Raw genomic sequence first — 13,116 nt, forward strand, 5'->3', positions numbered from 1 at the left:
ATTTATCATTTTTCAAATCATGATTTCAATCTAGGCATGTCTTTTCCTAGTGGTAAAGCCGAAAGATATGCAAAAGTATTATTAACGATTTGGTTCCGGTTTGGTTTCACGTTTTGATCTTGCTAGGCATTTTACGAAAAACGCATAAAATATTAACCGTTTTGAACTAATCAATCGATAAATAAAATAATATCTGGACACGAAACTTAGCGTTAATCCAAGTTGATCTTAGTTCCATCTAGTTTTGTTGGTTTATGTTATCTTTTAAAAGTTCTGCAGAACATCTTAGACTGTATAATCATATGTTTTTAAACAAAAAATGTTAAATCTAAGTAATTTAGAAGTAAAATACACCTTTCTCTTTATCCTTCAATGTCTATTGGAGTTCATTCTAATTTAGAGTATTAGAGTATCTTTAGTTTTGAATTAGACACGAACTTGTGACGTATTTCCTATTCCTAATTTATTATATGCAACACAAAAAATAGATAAAAAACAAAAATATATTGTTAAATTTTACGGTCCGGTCCGGATTATACGGCAAGGTTTTGGTACAAATCGTAAACCAAACTGTTCGATACAGTTTGAAAATTTTGAAACCGACCACCCGAAATTTAAAGAAGAAAGCCGACCGTGAAACTAAACCGAATACCGGTTTGGACGGTTTCACGGTTTGAAACTGATCCGTAAACACCCCAGCTTGAATATTTAAATAATCCACCCAATTAAAATATTAAATTCCTAAAACTAGAAAGTGGAGCCCGTCACAAATCAACTTAGTATTCAAACTAACATTATAATCAAGAAGTTAAATATCTACGCATATTTAACTAGTTTCACATATTTATTTGAGAAATCAAGTGCATTCTTATATTGTGGTTGTTTGTGTGTTAGACTCCGTGAAGGGCGAAGCCTACATCGTGGCCAGTGTCGGCTTCGGTCACGCCCAATTTTTTGCTCACTAATATAACTTTATGTGTTTTCATCCGAATTATAGTTAGTGTAAATTTACTTGTTTTCGTCCGAAAGTTTTGAGCCCGATCACCCCAGTATATGCAAAGTTTTATACGTATTGAGTCCGGTCACCTCAGCGCATTCGCCCAAGCTTTACCACTAGAACAAGATCAAGTAAACTTTATCATAATGATTTATATAACTATTTTGCTATTGTGATGCTTTAAATTTTATAAGACGTTATATCATAACAATCTAATACCAATAATTTTTAAAAGAGTTTTAAAATAATACAAATATCAAATAAAACAAGTACTAAACATATTTTATAACTTGTGAAAAATTTGTCATAAAACAAGTAGTTTGTTTTAAAATATATTATAGCTAGAGTTTTGGGACTTAAACTAATTTTAAATTTTCAAAACTCATAACTTAATGGTTTTTAACTATTGACTTTAAACTGGTTAACAAAATAGACAAATTTAATTTTAATAAATTATTTAAAATTAAATATCGTAAGAGATGAAAGAGTTTATAAACTTGTCACAATTTAATATAATAAAACTAGCTTTTATAACGTACACATGATTTATCATGTGCTGTGCTTATCACTGTTAGGGTCTGTTTGGTATGAGGTAATGGAATGGAATAAACGAGGTAATGGAATAGACGAGGTAATAGAATGGATAATTATCATTCCATTGATATGTTTGGTTACCATGCGGGAATGAAATGAATTATTTAGGGTATGTTTGGTTGGAGGTAATGGAATGAGGGAGGAATGGAATGGGAGAAGGAATGGAATGGACAAGGGAATGAAATGGATCATTACCATTCCATTTCCTTGTTTGGTTAACCTATGGGAATGAAATCAATTATTCATTTTTATTGTTTGGTATCCAAAAAAAATTGTAGAAATGAAATAGAAACAATAAAAGCACTCATATCTCAAAATACTTTTTAACCCCCCACCCCCCCCCCCTAAAAAAAAACTTACAATGGCGACGGTGGTAACTCCGGTGACGAAAATGGCGGTGGCGGTGGTGATGGTGGTGGCGGCGGTGGTGGTGTCGACGGAGTTGGTGGTGGTGTCGATGGTAGTGGTGGTGGTGGTTGTTAGGTGGTGGTGGTGTTGAGTAAGTAGAGTGAAGGAGAAATGGAATGAAAAAAAAGAAGGGGGGTGAGAATGAATGGTTTTGATGGAATGTGATTCCTTGTATAATGGATGATTCCATTCCATTGAGCAACCAAACACCACATTTTTCATTCCCACGTAATGAATTATTCCATTCCTACTGTTATTCCTGCATACCAAACGCTACCTTAGTCTTTATTTTCTGATAAGCTAGAAAAGCTGGAATAAAATAAAAATGGTAGTGAGTGGCGTTGGGATGGTGGTGGTGGGCGGTAGTAGCGATGGGCAGCGAGTAGTAATGGTGGTGGGAGGAGGTGGTAATGAGCGGGAGCCAGGAGCGATTGTTGGTGGTGGCAGGTGGTGCTAATAGTGGGTGGTGGTGGCGGTGACGGTAGTGGGCGGTGGTGGTGATGGGGGGAGCGATGGTTGGTGGTGGCGGCGGTGAGCGGCGCCGGTATATGGTGGTGGGTGGTGGCGATGGAGGTGGGTGGTGGTGGTGACAGGCGGCAGAGGAGGGTGGTGGTGGTGGCCGGTGGCGAAGGCGGAGGCTGTGGTGAGTGGTGGCGGACGGTGGAGGCGGTGGTGGTGGGTGGTGAGAGGGCATGCCTAACTAGATAATATATAGATATAAGTTATCGGTTCATATCTCAACCAATAGATAAGATACAACGAATTTCACCCAACTAAAAGCAAGCCAATATATGGGCGTTATATATGCCGCTAAAGGCTTGTGCCAATTATTGCGTATAAAATATATTATTCACTTTATTTGGGGGTTGGCTGAGAAATGACCAGGTTTATTAGAGGGTTAGCAAAAAAGAAAGCTACTAATGTTGTTGATTTTATGCGTCTTCTCTCAAAACTTGGTGACCTTCAGAGTGAGTTACTTTTGTTTCGATCATGTATGGGTATTCCTAAACTTTTCTTTGATTTGAGAACATGCCAACCTGCACGCATGATGGAGGCGGTGTTGTTCTTTGACAAGGATTGCGCGAGGCGATTGAGGACATGTAGCTTGTGGAGGTCCTTTCTTTGAAGGCCTCCAATGGCGACTTGCTTTCTTACCCATTAAGAATGGGGGTTTAGGATTGTATTTAGCAGCAGAGGCTTCCTCTGATGCCTTTGTGGCCTCGAGAACCCAATCGAGGGTGCTTTAGAATCATATTTTGCGAGACAGTGGTATATACGGGATGAATTCTGATTATTCTTGTGTTTTAGCTTGTCTTCGTGATCTGATTCCAAGCGTCGATTTTAGCAAGTTCACTAAAGAGACCGCCCCCCTCTAAAGACCAACATGCATTGGCGAGCACTCTTTTTTGGTAAAATTGTGCACGACGTGGAGTCACATTTTGGCATGACAGGTAGACAAAATGCCATTTTTGAGTGTCTACGATAGGGTAGAGATTTTTTCCCCGAATACTCGTACACGTGCTGGTACCTGTGCCCGTACCCATACCGGTCTATTCGGTATGGGTACCTAGATTTATAGATTTAGGTACAGATACGTTCGGGTATAGGTACGAGTATTACGGGTGCTTGGTACCCATTAGAAATATGTAGGGTTTTTATTGTGATGTCCACAACTCGTAACTCCAACCATTTTTTATTGGGATATCCTCATTCCTCAAGGCTTCAAGCGGGTTTTTCAGAACCATTGTTAATCAAAAAATTAAGTACTAATAGTTATAATTAAACCCTTCTTCTTCTTCTTCTAATCAATAACTGGTAACAACCACCATGAATGGATTTTATATTGTGGTTCTTATTCTTCTTCTAATCAATAACTAGTAACAAGCACCATGAATGTATTTTATATTATGGTTGATTTGATTCATTTTTAGTTTCGGTATTATGTTTTGGTTGTGGTATTATGGTTTTGGTATTATAGATAATTAATTGTCGATACCGTACCGGTATCGATACCAAGTTTAATAAAGATTTTAAAAAAGAAAAAAAGTGGTACCAAAGCCAGTACTGTACCTAAAGTACCGGTACTCGTTCCCATACCCGTACCGATGTCTGTACCAGTACCATAAAATTCGGGTACGAGTATGGGTACCCAGATTAACTGATTTTAAGTACGGGTATTTTCGGATACAGGTACGGGTACATTATCAATCTCCTCTCTAGTCTACGAGCACCACATGCTCAATATTTTCTTCTTTCTATCCCTATAGACTGGTTGGGCCAGCATATGTCTCTAGTGGAGTATCGTAGTATCCTTAAATATCGCCTCATGATTCCTCTATTCCCGGTTGATGAGATGTCCTGTTTGTCGCAAGGCATGTTTAGATTCATATGGGGAGTACATTGTAAAGAGCTCCCGGGGATTCAAGTACCGACACGATCTGGTTAGGGATGTGCTATTTGGCATACTCAGATGGGCCAGAATTTCTGTTAAGAAATAAGCACTTGCGAATTTTCTGACTGACGTGCCGGAGGGAAGATCATCTCTTTAACCGGCTGACATTTTGGTGTTTGGATGGATAAGAGGAAAACATGGTGTGGATTTAACAGGGTTTCCTCTCTGGTGGGCTTAAGGAGTAGTGGTTTCATGGTCAGTCAGTCTGCCTTAAAAACTGTTTCAGGCAAGGTGACTAAACATGGGAATGCGTGTCTTGACAACCAACACGTATTTATTCCTTTTGCTTTTGACACTTTTCGTTTCCTCGTCCTTGAAGCTGTGGATTTACTTAGCCAAGTTCAACGGGTTATGCATTGTTATGACTCCAAAATCAGCGAATGTAGTTTTTAAAAGATTGGGATTTGCAATTCAAAAAGGGATAGCGACGTAGCTTGTTACCCTCTGCCTTCTGTTTCAATGTAATCACTACCTTACTTATTTATCACTAATATATTATTCATTTTCAATTTGACTATAGTTATCTTATTATATTTATAATACTTTATTAAATATAATAATAAATATTATATCCTACAATTTATCTTAATTTAACCTTACTATAATAATAAACAAAATTAGTATGCTTAGTTGTCTTAACCATATTCAATTATAGCATAAAATTCTCTCATAATCTCTAATTATTCTTCTCTTTAATTCATGGGTTAGCGTGAAAAATGATTTAACCAATGAGTTACAATATTTTTAATATATTTCAAAATAATATGCACACATTAATGATAACTCACAACAATATAATATCTAAAATATAATTATGCTCCATGTATATCTTATATTACCTTTCATTAAAGAATTAAACATTATTTTAACAATAAGACTTATGAATTCAGTTCGAATTATACAAAGCTTCTCACTTCATATATATATAAAGTTTTTATTGATTATTCTATTTAACTTAAAATTCCAATTAATATTTAATTTAATTTCTAAACATAATTATTCTAAAAAAAACTTGTAAACATTAAAACCATGATCAATTCAGGTTTTTGCAAAAATATTATAAATTCGAGATGTTTGTTTTTTAGAAACATCAGTTTCATTTTTTTAATTTCATAAATATTTATGACATCTTCAATTCAACAAAAGAAATCTATTTATAGTAATAAACAATAATAATAATAATAATAATAATAATAATGAGGATGATATGTCTTAACTACATTCAATACTAACTTCAATTTCCTTCATATTTTCTAATCTATATTCTCCTCAATCCATGTTATCCATGAGCCATAAGTTTAATCTGTATGACCAATTAGTTGTAACATATATGAAAAAAAAAGTAGTTAATGGTTAAATCACACTAATTTTTATTAACCCGTTACATCTAATTTTACTATTAAATATCGAAAGTTTGACCATTATTTTTTAAAAATGATATTAACTATTGAATATTTATAATAAGTTTAAAATCAAATAGTAAATTATTAAATTAGTTAAATAATGATTTACAAACTATTATCGTAAAATAATTAGCGATCTACGTTTATAATATATATTTAATTATGCATGTGCTTCAAATTTCGTTGAATAAATACAAAGCACTCTTTAAGTTTCATTCGTATTGATCATATAAAATACCTTTAATATGTTTACGTAGTTACCAATATTTGATTTTATGCCATCTAAAAACATTATTTTAATTTTCGAAAAATGAAAAATTTAAATATGTAATATTTGAAGTGTTTGTGATAATATTATAATTAATCTATAAAGTCCAAAGAAAATCTCTAAATTACATATGATTAAATACCTGAATTTCATTTATTTGAAAAATCCTGTATAATACGTAGGTTCAAAAGCTAGATATCTAATAAAGAGTAATACGCTAGTTATCCAAATCGTCTCGAAAAAAATAAAAAGTAACAAAGAGTTTTACACTTTGATTTATTTTTCTTTTCTATGGATGTAAATGAGTTGAATCGTGTCTCATAGAAAATCAAATAATATTTAATTATAATAATAGACAAAATTTGTGGACTATATGGCGGATAAGAAGAAATTAGGTATTTTGAAACCTAATGCGACAAATGCTTCACTATTTCTTAATTTCTGTACATCATGTCTACGAAAAGTATATATATTACGTTTAATAACATTTTAAGTGTGTACCTATAAAAGTATGAGTATATATATTATAAACTAAAAAAAGGGATTTAAAAGTTTACAAGCATGCTGATCAGTGATCACTCACTATATTCAAATCAATAATAATTGTTGCTTAAATGGATAACCTTTTTCGTCAAGTGTGCAACCACGACAAGCTACTTGATGTGATTTTGCTTACTTTGATCAAATCAGCATATTGGTTTTCGATCGGTTTTATTTCGAGTTTTACGGATTTTATCTAATTCATTCAAAGTTAATTTTGTATCCAGTAAATTAGATCACAATCAAATCAACGTTACCGAATGTTTTTTAATAGAGATATTAGATGTTGAATTTTGCAAGCTAAAATACTATGGCAGCATAGAATTTAATTGAACACTCTATGAATCTATGACTCTATCAAGTACGTTTTCAGATTTTTAGACCAAACACAACTTGATACTATTTTGCTAGTTTGCATAAATATGGAAAATTTTGTTCGGCTTATATTAAATAGTATGAACATTGCATGCTAAGATAAATGACTAATAATAAATAAGTGTGTTAAATTAGTGGTATCAAAGTGTTCAAAATATTGTCGACAAGCGTTCTAGTCTAAAGTAATAATGATCTAAATTTTGAAGTCTGATTACACATTGTGTGCTTGCCGTTAAAAAGAATTTTAGTGAGATTGAAATTATATATTATTTAGATGTGTGTAATTTTTTTTTTGAACGGCGACTTTCTCAGTTAAGTGATAACGCGACCGTATTCGCGGCCCCATCACCCTCGGTTCAGACTATGTTGACATTATCGGGACCCACGCTGGAACCTAAGGATCATTTGCATTCATGATAAAACCCCCGCTCATCCCGCCCAAAGGCACGACAAGTTTTATGCATCAGAGAAAATCCGGTCGGCATCAGGGATCGAACCCGGGTCTCCTCGTATCTTCCCATTCTTTGCCTGGCCAACTGGGCTAGCCCAGCTGGTTATGTGTGTAATTTAATTATTAATATTTTCTTGCTACTTGATGATATTTTGATTTAATTAATAAACAGATAATACATCTAAAGATAAGATTGAATATTGAGATCTTACTGTAACTTCTTTATTGAAAGACAAGAATGCCAACTCCCAAATCAAGAGGGTAAGTGAGAGTGCTTTCTATAGAAAGTGAAAAATAAAAAATAGACTTTTAAATGAAATAGAATTATACTTTTTTATGTTCTGAATGAGATACTTTATGATTTTATTATTTCATCAATTTATAAACAGATGATGACTTGTTTTAAGTTTTAAACCTTTAATTTCTAGTTAGTTTTAAAGAAAACAATTATCATCCTCCATACCTCTACCTAAGAAAACCATAAATTTAGGACGCGTGTCGCTTTATATATGATTAAACCTTACATTCATTTTTCCGCCCATCCTTCTTAAACCCGAATAACATAACACGCAGATCTTTTCATCCCGCTAGTATGAGTAGTTTTCATGAGTGATGCAGTTTTGACTAGCAATCAAATGGCTCAAGAACACAATGATTTCATTCAAACAATTCGAACCGACTGATTCGGTTAACAAAGCTTACAAATAAAAGACCTAATGGGCCGAACAATCTTATTAAAATCAATCAACTGAACTAAATAAAAGACCTAACAATCTTATTTATAAATAAAATAAACATTTGGGCCGGACTGACTTATGGGCCGAATGCTCCTGCATCATACTCTCCGTCTTCAAAAAAAAAACTCGTCCTCGAGTTTTTCCTTAAACCAAAGCCGCCCGGATCAAACGGAACATCAACCCGGTTCTTATTCAGTATCTTCACGATCTGCCTATCTAGTTCAATTGCATGAGTTGTCTCGCTCGTCTCTAGACATGTACCACCTGGGTCGAAAGGAGTGCTAAAACGTTTATTGTTTACCATTGAATTAGCCCACTTAAATAGTTCGGTTCCAATTAGATAACCCCATACATGTAAATCGTGGACCTTGTTGCATTTTTTTAATTGTTTATCATTTGAATAGATTGTCATGCCAATATTTTTTATTCCCTCATGATATTTTCCATCTAACTCACGTGGACAATTACTATACATGGTAAGCATGCAATCACTTATTGTCGTAGGTTGTTCAACAGGTTGTACAACCACCACCTCTTCATATTTGTGAGTGGACGCTATCTTTGGAATGACTAAATTAAATAGCTCTTCACATGGAATACTCTTACTATTTTGAAAAAGTTGATCTCTATCTTTTGCAACCAAGATATTCTTTTCAATTTGAATTTGCAAATTAATAGGAGATTGAAATCTTCGTAAATCAACATTCAAATCTTCCATAATTTCCGGCAATAATATTGGAACTTCCAAAGTCGGCTGATCACCACCGTTCGCTTCCCCTCTACCAGTAGCCACCGTATACACATTAAAAAATTTATCCAACATACTTGAAGAAGCCGTTGAAGATATATGATCATTGTTTCCCACCACTTCTTCTTTATTGGGACCCCTGTTAAGAGTTTGTTGCACCCATAAGTAATCCTCTTCATGGGGTGAATTCCATCGTCATCAAACCTGGGTTCGTCTTCCGACATACCCTCCGAAGGATAGACTGGTTCAAAGAACCAAGATGGGTGATGTCACACCCCGACCAATGAAGGCGGAAACGTCGAGGCGTGACATGATTGCTCATTGCACAATGACACTATAAAGTTACAATATTTAAACAACTCATTTAAATCCATATCATCATAAATAACACAACAATTGTTCATACAAAATGCCAAATAGATAGATAAACAAATAACTTGTTCTTTTATTTTATAATATCCTAAAGCCAAGATAATAAGTTTCTTCAAGTAATCCAATCAAGCTAACATCAAACCTGTAACATTGCATAAAATAGAGTTTGTCAACACGAAGGTTGGTGAGCAATTTTCATAGTTTTGGACAATAACTATATAGTATGAAATCCACAACTAGTATATGAAAACAATAAATAATAGCAACAATTTAGATAATAAAACCGTCAATAAGAATACATTGACGACAATAATGAAATCGTCAATAAGAATACATTGACGACACCTTTCTATATGGGGATACCATATATACTCGGAATTAACGTATGATCATACTTTGATGAGACTACCCGCCTTAGCATTCAAGAGGCTACCCGCCTTAGCATTCAAGAATTTGCACATAATCATGTAAAGCATATAACACCAAATCGAGCATTTATTTAAGTAAACATATACAATACGTGTTGTGGTTTAAGACTCAAGTATAAATCATTTGAATTTGAATAAGTATGCAATGTCACCCCCAAAACGAAAGATGGAAAACAGGGGATGAAAAAGTACTCACATTAACAAGTAACTTGAAAGATAGTGTCGTGAATAATCGGAGAGATCGGTTTAACGAGCAAGACCTATATTAAACGGGTCTCGTGTTAGTAGGTAGTCTTGGAAGGGTTTAAAATAAAATACATGACAATAAATAAAGTTTAGGATTTAAAATGTAAATATTTGAGAAATTAAAGAAACGGGTTTTGTAAAATAAGTTTACTCGAAACCGGGTCTCGGTATTCTATTCATTAGTTTTTTTCTTTTTTTTTAATTCAACCTATGTTAAGTAATAATGTGGGTTAAAATGCGATATTGCAAAACCCTTGGTTATAAGAATACCAAAACGAGGTTTAAACGAGTGTTCGGGTTTGTCGGTTCGAGAGTTGATAATTGACCAAGCTCACAGTTAACTTCCCAAAATAATAAATGTTATGAGATAACTAAATAAAATCAAAATAGACTTAACCAAGTATGTAGTTCTATTGTGAAGAACCTTAACGTTCGTTAAGCGAGTATACGACCTTATCGGTTCAAACTTGTTATAAGATCAAGTTGGTTACCGACATGCCAAGTATGTTTAGAAACTAACTAAAATTGATTTAAAATATAATCTTGAAGAAAAATATGAGTTTTTGGTGACTAAAAACACACTTGTGTGTCTTAAGCGAGTGAACTCGGTTTAGTTCGGTTTTTGGTTCGGTCCTTGACTCGGAATAAGACCGAGGATGGTTATCACATACCCAATTACCATGGAACTTGTAAAATAACTTATAAATAATAATACTCAAGTTTTACATTCAAAAAGTTAACAATAAAGCTTTTAAACAATAGTTCGGTTTTTGGTTCGGTACTTGACTCGGAATAAGACCGAGGATGGTTACCACATACCCAATTATCATGGAACTTGTAAAATAACTTATAAATAATAATACTCAAGTTTTACATTCAAAAAGTTAACAATAATGCTTTTAAACAAAAGTTCGGTTTTTGGTTCTGTTCTCAACTCGGGATGAAACCGAGGCTAGTCACCACATACCCAATACCATGGAACTTGACAAATATGAACAATAAACTAAAATATGTAGAAGTTAAGCAAGTATAACAAGTTATATGGTTAGATTTGTTAAATATATAAACAAGGACTACAAAGTCCTCCATGTAACCTTGCCTTACTAGCCCGACATTTCAACCGGCCGAGACCGGAGAAATGAAAGACCGAAGGTAAAAAAGGAGTGTATATTATATATATGTTGTAACATCAAGCTTTAAGTATTGAGAAGTTAGTTAAAATGAAAGATTAGCTTATGAAGAACAACCTTAGAATTCAAGAATTTGAGAGAGAAATGAAGAAATGAGCAAGCACAAATGAAGAAGATGAGTGTGTATATATAGGGTAAGTTGAATGGGTCTTTCATAAAGGGTGTTTCATGAAAATGGGTTGGTTATAGACCCAAGAAAGCACAAACTACAAATGGGTCCTTCAAGTCTCCATTTTGGTAGTTTTAGTCCCTGGAGTTCGTTTTGAGCGTTTTCGGGGAATTTTAAGAACCGAAAAGGGTGTTTTTTTTATCCAACAACTATAAAACAAATATTTAACATACAATTCATCATTTTGATAATATCGAAAGGTTCGGGATACAAAACGGGTCGGGTTTACATTAAGAATACAAGTATAAAATAACCCAAAATTGACGAATGTCACAGGTGATGGTTAAACGGATGCTCCTCTACATCGTCACCCTCGTCCCCGACGACGGTAATCGACTCGGTTTCCGTCTTACGCGTCTCCCCTTTCAACTCAAGATATCGGATCCTTTGTTGGAGCCGCTTGATCTCTTGCTTTATTTCAAGATCACGGACTCGTTGCTTGAGTCGCTTGATCTCGTAATCCCATGGGTAGGGACAGACACCATCGCTTCCTCGGGTGGTGAATCTGTGAGTAGGTATTCGATTTTCTCCATGGGCACGTGAACCACCAATGTTCTTGTCGATGCCTCGGTCGGCGACTCTTCGAACAAGAAAACGCTCGCCTCCACGTAGAGCCATTTGAACAACCAAAGCTCTGATACCAACTGATGCAGTTTTGACTAGCAATCAAATGGCTCAAGAACACAATGATTCCATTCAAATGATTCGAACCGACTGATTCAGTTAACAAAGCTTAAAGCTTACAAATTCTTTATTAAAAACAATCAACTGAACTAAATAAAAGACCTAACAATCTTATTTATAAATAAAATAAACATTTGGGCCAGACTGACTTAACGGGCCAAATGCTCCTGCATCAATGAGCTTCTCAAACTATATAGATATGATGAACGAAAACATGATTGGCTATATTAGACTATTACGAAAACGGCAATACAAGGATAAAACTAAACTATATGTTGGACTCGTTGTGCCCAAGACACATATTTTTATTGATGTGGCTAATACGTCATGATCCAAGTCGTGTCATACCCAATAACAAGCTAGACAAACACCTATAATATTTGTTTATATATGATATGATCATAACAAATAAATATTAACACTTGAGTTATTTGGAAAGGGGTTTCCAAATAAAATGTACTTGTGAAATAAATAAATCATATGGGTGATTTATACTTTGAGAGAAAGCATGTTACCGACAATGTGTTATTGTTGTGTATGACACAATATAAGTATGTATTACACAAAGCATTGTGTATGACACAATGCAAGGTATATATATATATATATATATATATATGGAAAGTATGAAAATAATAAAACAAGAATGGAAGGAGGGTGGCCGCCCCCCCCCCCCTCTCCCTTTGCTTATTTTATTATTATCTTTCAACTAGTGGAGACATGCAATGCTTTTGATTGATGGCTTGGGTGGTGCCATAATTTTGAAAGACTACTTGGTTCTTTCATTCATTTTTCTCATAACTACACACATACAACACAAGAATACTTGAGAAAAAAAAAACTCTCTCTACTCCTCTCTTCTTCTCTTAAAGGGCCAAGAGTAAGAACAAGTACACTAGAGGAAATATCCTCTACACCCATCCTTCTCTTCCTCTCTTTGGACGGCCAAGGAAAAAGGAAACAAGGAGAAGATACAAGTGTTGAAATCTTAGCTACAAGTGGTGTTTGTTGGAATGCTTGAGGTATGCTAGCTTGAGGAGCTTCATATTCAAGT

This window comes from Bidens hawaiensis, unplaced genomic scaffold (assembly GCF_021521415.1).
Source record: "Bidens hawaiensis isolate Kalapana, Puna unplaced genomic scaffold, B.hawaiensis_p1.1 tig00008086_1, whole genome shotgun sequence".
NCBI lineage: Eukaryota > Viridiplantae > Streptophyta > Magnoliopsida > Asterales > Asteraceae > Bidens > Bidens hawaiensis.